Source organism: Muntiacus reevesi, chromosome 3, assembly GCF_963930625.1.
Source record: "Muntiacus reevesi chromosome 3, mMunRee1.1, whole genome shotgun sequence".
In the NCBI taxonomy this organism is placed as follows: domain Eukaryota; kingdom Metazoa; phylum Chordata; class Mammalia; order Artiodactyla; family Cervidae; genus Muntiacus; species Muntiacus reevesi.
Window position 1 is genome coordinate 239,123,206 of NC_089251.1, and position 7,546 is coordinate 239,130,751.

Below are 7,546 nucleotides of genomic sequence, written 5' to 3' on the forward strand. Positions count from 1 at the left end.
ACCGTGCTGTTACATATAAAGATGAAAAAAACCAACAAACAATGCAGTAAAAACAGTCACTGGAAAATTCTCTTTCAGATTATATGGCTTAAAGCTCCTTGTGTATCTCAGGGTATTTTAATGTTAATTATTTCTCATTTATATAAAATGGGTATAAAACAAACTTAACAGTGGTAGGGTTAATCGCTCTCTAACAAATTGAATAATCCCTGAATTCTTCTGCCCCTTCTCTGTGATCCCACACCTGGCCCTTGATTGGATAGAAGAATTCAAAGTGTAGGACACAAGATATAGATCAATTCTGTACTCCTACAAAGTCACCTCTGCCTATATTTTCCTCTCTTTGATCTTCATTCATCAGCTTCATTCCAATCTCCTTTAGTGACACAGTGCCTGGAATTTAGTCTCCATTAGACTAAAAAGGGGCTTCGCTGGTGGCTCAGAGGTTAAAGCATCTGCTTCCAATGCAGGAGACCCAGGTTCGATCCCTGGGTTGGGAAGATCCCCTGGAGAAGGAAATGGTAACCCACTCCAGTATTCTTGCCTGGAGAGCCTAGAGAATCCCATGGACGGAGGAGCCTTGTAGGCTACAGTCCAAGGGGTTACAAAGAGTCGGCACGACAGAGCGACTTCACTTTTACTTTTTTCAGACTGAAAAGGGTCCATGCAGTTGAAAAAAGTCAGACACAACTTAACACTGAACAAGTGTATAAAGGATGCTAGAAACTGAAATGCCAGTAACAGCAATACTGTATTTGATACAGTACACCAATGCATCTTCATGTCTACTCATCTCCAGGGGCTGACGGTGCAGCAGCTTGCATTTTGAGCAACTGCCTGAGATGCCCAGATCCTAAGGTTTCTCCCACTGAGGAGAGAAACATAATACCTAGCATTAAGGCTAAGCCAACATGTTAAGTGATCCTTGAAGAAAGAGACTGTAACTGAACTGAAATGCCTGCAGAGAGGAAGGACAAGTAGACAATAGCTTCTCCAGTCTAAGGGCCTGGGTGAGAAAAACTGGCAGAGCCGGAAGGAGAAGGTCAGACCTGTGTGTCCTCATCTCCCTTCTTCAAATGTAAAAAGTACAGAAAAAGGAAAGTATTAGAAACACCCAGATAAGTGTAAGATAATCTGAGAACACAGAAGTGTGTGGCCTACATTCTGAGACCTCTGGTAGGAGTCAACTTGGTTGACTTACAAGTATGGTACAATGGTGAAAAGGGTGGGTGAAGAGGATTAGAGAGGTGAGTAAGATCAACAGAGCGCTCCTGCCATTCCCTCTTCTTTGGACGAGGAGCTCTTAGAAGTGTCGAGTGGGGCTAATATAGGCTGGCCTTGGGGTCTGGACTGAGAGCTGGGGTATGAGGATGCCTCAAATGCAATAAGCATCCTATTGCATCAGAGTGGTAACAAATAGAGAGTCATTCTGACCCAGTAGGGTCCAGAAGACTGTACATGTATGGGACACTGGCACCATTACCCCTGTCCTCCCCAAGTTCACATAAGCCCCTAAGTGCCCAGAAGCCATGTTGTAGAGATAGAAATCTAAAAATCTCAATATTTAGTTGAAAAAGAGTGAATCATTTAAAAGTGATAGCATGGAGCACTTGTATCTTGCAAAAGTGATACAAAGTAACTTCATCACCTCTTGCTAAGCCACACAGCCAGGAGCTCACCAGGCAGGCAGGGGCTCACAAGGGTTAGAATGATTCAGCCATCCTTGTATTGAGCACAGGGAAGTATTGAACAGAATGTGCTTATTCTTCACAAGGCAGTGAAAGGGATGATCGACCACTGCTTGCTTCAGTCTGGGGAAGGGAAAAAAAAAAAGAGTGCGGAGGTTGGTACCCAAACTTCTGATTCTGTGTAATTGTTTCCATCCTCACCCTCCTTTTTAAACTGTCCTCTTTCAATTTGGCATGGTTTGGCTGGCTGTAAACTGGAAAAGGTTTGGCTGACAAGACAAGGGTGGCTCTCTTTGATGTCTTTGGTTGTAAAGTTTTTTAGTTAAAAAACACTCTAGCAGCTGCCAGCTTCTTACCAAAAAACCAAACCACAAAACCAAATGCCATTTTTCACAACTGTATGAATCATTCTTTTTTCCTTTTTATTCTAAACTCTGTTTGAAGTTAGTTTTTGTTCTCTTATATTGCTTTTTTCCCTTTAAAAGAAGTGCTACCTATAAAAAGTTGCCTGGGCAAAAGAAGGGAAGGAGAGGTATTACAGCTAGTTCTGATCAACCAGCCCCCCAAAATTGGTAAAGAAACAGATGATCTGTACAACACTATAATCCATTAAGACCTTATGATATTTATAGCCCAGGACACCCAACAAATGCAGAATACAAGTGCATGTGGTATATTCACCAGTATAAAGCATTTGCTGAGCTAAGAAACAAACCTCACTATATTTAAAAGATTTGCAATCATACAGAATGTACTGTAACTGCAATGAAGCCCAATAGAAATTAGTGACAATAAGATATTTAGAGAAAATTAACTACTTGGAAATACACGCACTTCCGAATAGTTCATGGGTAAAAAATCACTAGGGAAATTAGAAAATGTTTTGAACTTTATGTTAATGAAAATACATCATATGAATATTTGTTGAATGCTGCTAACCTAAGTGCTTACAGGAAATTAACATTTGTACCTACTGTTGCATAACTTAGGGTGACTGATTTTCATCAGATTTTTCAAGATTAGCTACCTTCTCTAATTTAGAGAAAACTGTCAGTGGAAATGTAGGCAAATCCTGAAAATGTATATAATGTGCCTGTAAAAGGAATTTTTAAAGCAAATACTAGGGGGAAGGGATAGTTAGGGAGTTTGGGGATGGACAGGTACACATTGGTATATTAAAAGTGGCTAACTGAAAGGGCCTCTTGTATAGCACAGGGAAATCTGCTCAGTGTTATATGGCAACCTGGGTAGGAGGGAAGTTTGGGGAGAATGGATCCATGTACCTGTATGGCTGAGTCCCCTTACTGTCCACCAGAAACTATGAAAACATTGTTAATATACTCAAATAAAAAAAAGTTTTTTTTAAAAGGTAAATGCTAGGATTAAATGTACTATAACAACATTTGGGGATACATTTTCCTCAGTGTTTAAGTATCTGTGAAATGTTGCTGTAAGTCAATAAAACGTGATATACACTCAGATATTTGGTTTTGGTGAGCGTTTAATGGAATTCATCTAATGCACAAAGCCAAGTTAAATTAATGATACAGAAATGAAAAACCTTACTTATTTACATAGCATGTAGTTTATTGATATTATTTGGTACAACAATTCCCACAGAGCTAGTGCTTTATACATACTAAATATTCACAGCACAGACTGAAACAGTGGAAGTATTGTGCAGATGGAAATCCGTTAGTTTAGGTGTTAGATTGAATTAAAGGGGAAAGTAGATTTTTCTGGTGTAGTAATTAGTAAACACTGGTAATTTTTATAAATACACAGTGATTTTTTTTAGGGCTTTTGGGGTACTAGAGTACTGCTCTTCATGCTTTCTGATATTCTGGTTCACAGATTACTAGTGAATAAGTACCATGGGCTTCCCTGGTGGCCCTGCGGTAAAGAATCCGCCCGCCAATGAAGGAGGCCCAGGTTCAATCTTTGGGTCAGAAAGAGTCCCTGAAGAAGAAAATGACTACCCACTCCAATATTCTTTCCTGGGATAATCCCATGGACAGAGGGGTCTGATGGGCTACAGTCTATGGACGTGCGAAATAGTCGGGCACTACTGACTGACTCAACAGCTGTCACTTGTCACGAAAAGAGGGGATTTGAACCTCTGCACAGGGCTTTTTATGAAACTTCATTAGCTAAATTATAACCAGAGGGTCCTCTTTTAATAGTTAACATTAATCTTTTTTCTCCTCTATAAACCCAGGTCAAAATCATACCTCTTTTAAGCAGGTTTCATTAACATCTTCTCCCCATCCCCAGACATAGGAGCTCTGGCCTTTCTGTTAGCTGCTTAGGCTCTTAGTTTTATTATATGTGGCCCTGTCTTTTTTTGTACTTCCCTTAGTCCTTGATGTGAGGTTATCAAAGTACCTGTCATTCTGATTTGTACATAGTAAGTGCTAACAATACTCGGGAATAAATAACAAATATAATAATAACAATGACTAATAACTGACCCAAGAAATGGGGGTGACAGACATTTTATAGTTCATTATCATCAGTCCTAAAGAAAGGTTAAGTTTTGTGTCTGCAATGTGCCATGAGAGCATCTTCCAATCCCATAACTCCTTGATGCCAGCTTGAGAAGCACACTTAGAGTTTGTCTGATACATGGTAGAAGGGTTGTTGTTTGTTGTTCAGTCGCTAAGTCACGTCCTACTCTTTGGGACCCCACGGAGTGCAGCATGCCAGGCTCTCCTGTCCTCCACTATCTGCCAGAGTTTGCTCAGATTCATGCCCATTGAGTCAGTGATGCTGTCCAATTATCTCATCCTCTGCTGTCCCCTTCTCCTTTTGCCTTCAATCTTTCCCAGCATCAGGGTTCAGTACCCAATATAGCGGAGGGCTCAACAAGATTCAGGAAAGAATGGTATTCACATTTCTATTTGGAAAACTAAGGTCCCACGAACCATGTGGCATGGCAAAAAAAAAAAAAAAAATTACTCTAACAGAAATCGCATGATTATGAAGCCTAAAATATTTACTACCTGGCTCTTTTTAGAAAGTTTGCCAATCCCTAGTATAGTGAATTATCATGTCAATATGACATATCAAGCTTTCTCTCAAATATTTTATTGTGTGAATCTGACTTAAAAATTCTCATACGCAGAATGGAAAGACCATAAACACATCCAATGCTGAATATTATTTCACTAGGCTATAGATTTTACCTCACATGGATCACTCCATTTCATGATCTCTGACTGAACAGTGAATTCTGGATAGCCATCATAAAAATACAGAATATAGCTTGTAGGTGGATTTGTGTGATTTCATCAGCACTTGTAAGTGATAACTTACTGTTAACTATCCTACTGAGAGTAATTAAAAAGCAAAAATGCCACATTTTCTTGGAAGCACCTCTTACCTTGCAGGCTCTCAATAAATATGAGAAATTCAGCCATTTTTAAAGCACTTAAAAATAATACAACAGTATTTGTTCTATCCTAATGTAGGGCATTTTGTGCCTGTGGATGGTGTGGAGGGATAATACAATTGTGAATTAAAAATGAGAGGCATGGACAAGCAGAGAAAAAAGGACTACAAAATAGGAGTTTGGAGGGTCAACATTTTTTCCTTTAACAAAAAAGCTAGTCCAAACAGAAATTGTTATCATTTGGTTGGGTTTTCAAAATAAAATAATAATTTCTTATGACTGTAATAGCAAGAACGCAAAGAAAAAGAAAATGGAGTGTAGCTAAACCTTTAACAATGCTTTCTCTTTTGAAGTCTTTTGTTGGGGTGGCAGAAAAGAGACTGGAAACTGAGTTAGGAAAGAGGTTAGTGTTGAAATCCATCATCTTCCATGATGCTGAGAGAGGCTCAAGAACAATGTGAAACAAGTAAAAATCTCTCACATTAATACTTTTTAATGACTCCAACTGCTCTGAAAATATTATTTAGATAAGAATAGATAAGGAGCATTGAGTATGAAATCATGAAGTAGTAATTTATTCATAACACTCAGAATATTTCTATGTAGTATTGTCAATTCCCACATTGTCCATAATATGTTCTTTTTCTTATGAGAAACATTGATCAAATCCATATGAAATAAATTAAACCTGAATAAAGGATTTTACTCTTTTCTATTCAGATACTGTAGTGATAACAATAAATTATCCCCTAGTATTCAGTCTTATCTTTAGCATGTGTCTTCTCCTTTCCTCTATCCTCTCTAAAGTCTCTTCTCTAAACTACAGGCTAGAAAAAAAGAGAGATTCTCAGAGTCTTGTGAAAAGAATTATGTGATCAACAGAATTCTAAAATGATACCTTTTCGCCTTGAGTATAATGGGGGCTTTCCAGTTGGCGCTAGTGGTAAACCTGCCTGTCAATGCAGGAGGCACAAGAGATTCAGGCTCAATCCCTGGAATGGGAAGATCCCCTGGAGGAGGGCTTTACCTCTCACTCCAGTATTCTTGCCTGGAATATCCCATGGACAGAGGAGCCTGACCGTCTACAGTCCATGGGGTCCAAAGAGTCAGACTTGACTGAAGCATCTTAGCACGCACATGAGTGTGATGAGCTGTTAGGTCTGTGACTATGTTATGTTACAGAACAAAAGGGGTTTTACAGAGGTAATTAAGATTACTAATCAATTAACCTACAGTAGGGAGACTATATCAAGTTGCACCTAACTGAATCACAGGTGCTCTTTAAAAGCAGAAAGTTTTCTTTAGCTGATAGGAAAAAAAAAAAAAAAGGAAAGCAAGAACTGTGGAAGAGTGGAGGGATTCAACTCACTGTTGCTGCTTTGAAGATGAAAGGGACTACAGAGAGCCTCCAAGAGCAGAGTGGGTCCTGGCTGTCAGCCAGTGTGAGGCATTTGTCTTTTGTGATTAGCAGTAATCTTTTGGTGTTTGAGTACATGTTGTTTTCATTTGTTTGTTTCTCCAAAAAACTCCTAGCTCTTCCCTTACCTCTTTGGAGTAATTCCTCAGAGCTATCTGAAAGGCTGTCTCCCAGGCTACGGCCCTCAATGTGCATGAATGTGTGCTAAGTCACTTCAGTCATGTCCAACTCTTTGTGACCCTATGGACTGTTAGCCTGCCAGCCTCCCCTGCCCATGGGAGGGGAATATTCAGCCAAGAATACTGAGGGTTTGCCATGCCCTTCTCCAGGGGATCTTCCCGACCCAGTGACTGAACCCACATCTCTTGCATCTCCTGCAATGGCAGGCAGGTTCTTTACCACTAGTGTCATCTGGGAAGCCCGTGGTCCTCAATAAGGGCCCCTAATAAGGCATGACTTGCAACTTTTAGATTGAGTGTTTTTCTACAGTTGACATTATATTTGTATTATAGTCATTTTTTCAACTTTTTGAAAATGATATATTATCTAAAATATAATTAAATCCACTTGAGATGTCACACTTAACTTTTTATAATTTTATTTTGATTGATGATTTTTACTACAGCATGAAGAGTGTTTTGCTTGTCTTTTTAAACTATTAGCTTTAAAAATTTTTAAAGGAAACACTTATAATTTGATGACTACCTTGCTCTTGGTCTTGGACATTCCTATAATGTTAGATGAGAGGAAAAGATCATATTTCTCCAAATCAACTGGTTAATTTAGGTTTTTACTCTGTTTCAACATAAAAATCACCAGATCTATTTCTTGGTAATTTATGATTGTCTTTTTTGTTTTAAATTTGCAACAGTATTTTCCAATAAGTAAATTCATTGATAGCTTTGATATCAACATTCCCTTCTTATCATTTTTTGCTTGTTTGTTTGTTTTTGGCTGCACCAGATCTTTCTTACAGCATGTGGACTTTCTAGTTGCAGCATGCAGGCTCTCTACGCCCAGAGGCATGTGGATCTTAGATCCCAGATCAAG

At 38.9% G+C, this 7,546-nt stretch overlaps 1 non-coding gene across 1 annotated transcript; it reads left to right on the forward strand.

The window, feature by feature from the left end:
* The first annotated feature begins 428 nt into the window (after positions 1 to 428).
* TRNAW-CCA (transfer RNA tryptophan (anticodon CCA)) lies at positions 429 to 500 on the forward strand. The gene has a single exon. It is a non-coding gene; the product is annotated as a tRNA-Trp (tRNA).
* The last annotated feature ends 7,046 nt before the right edge of the window (positions 501 to 7,546 follow it).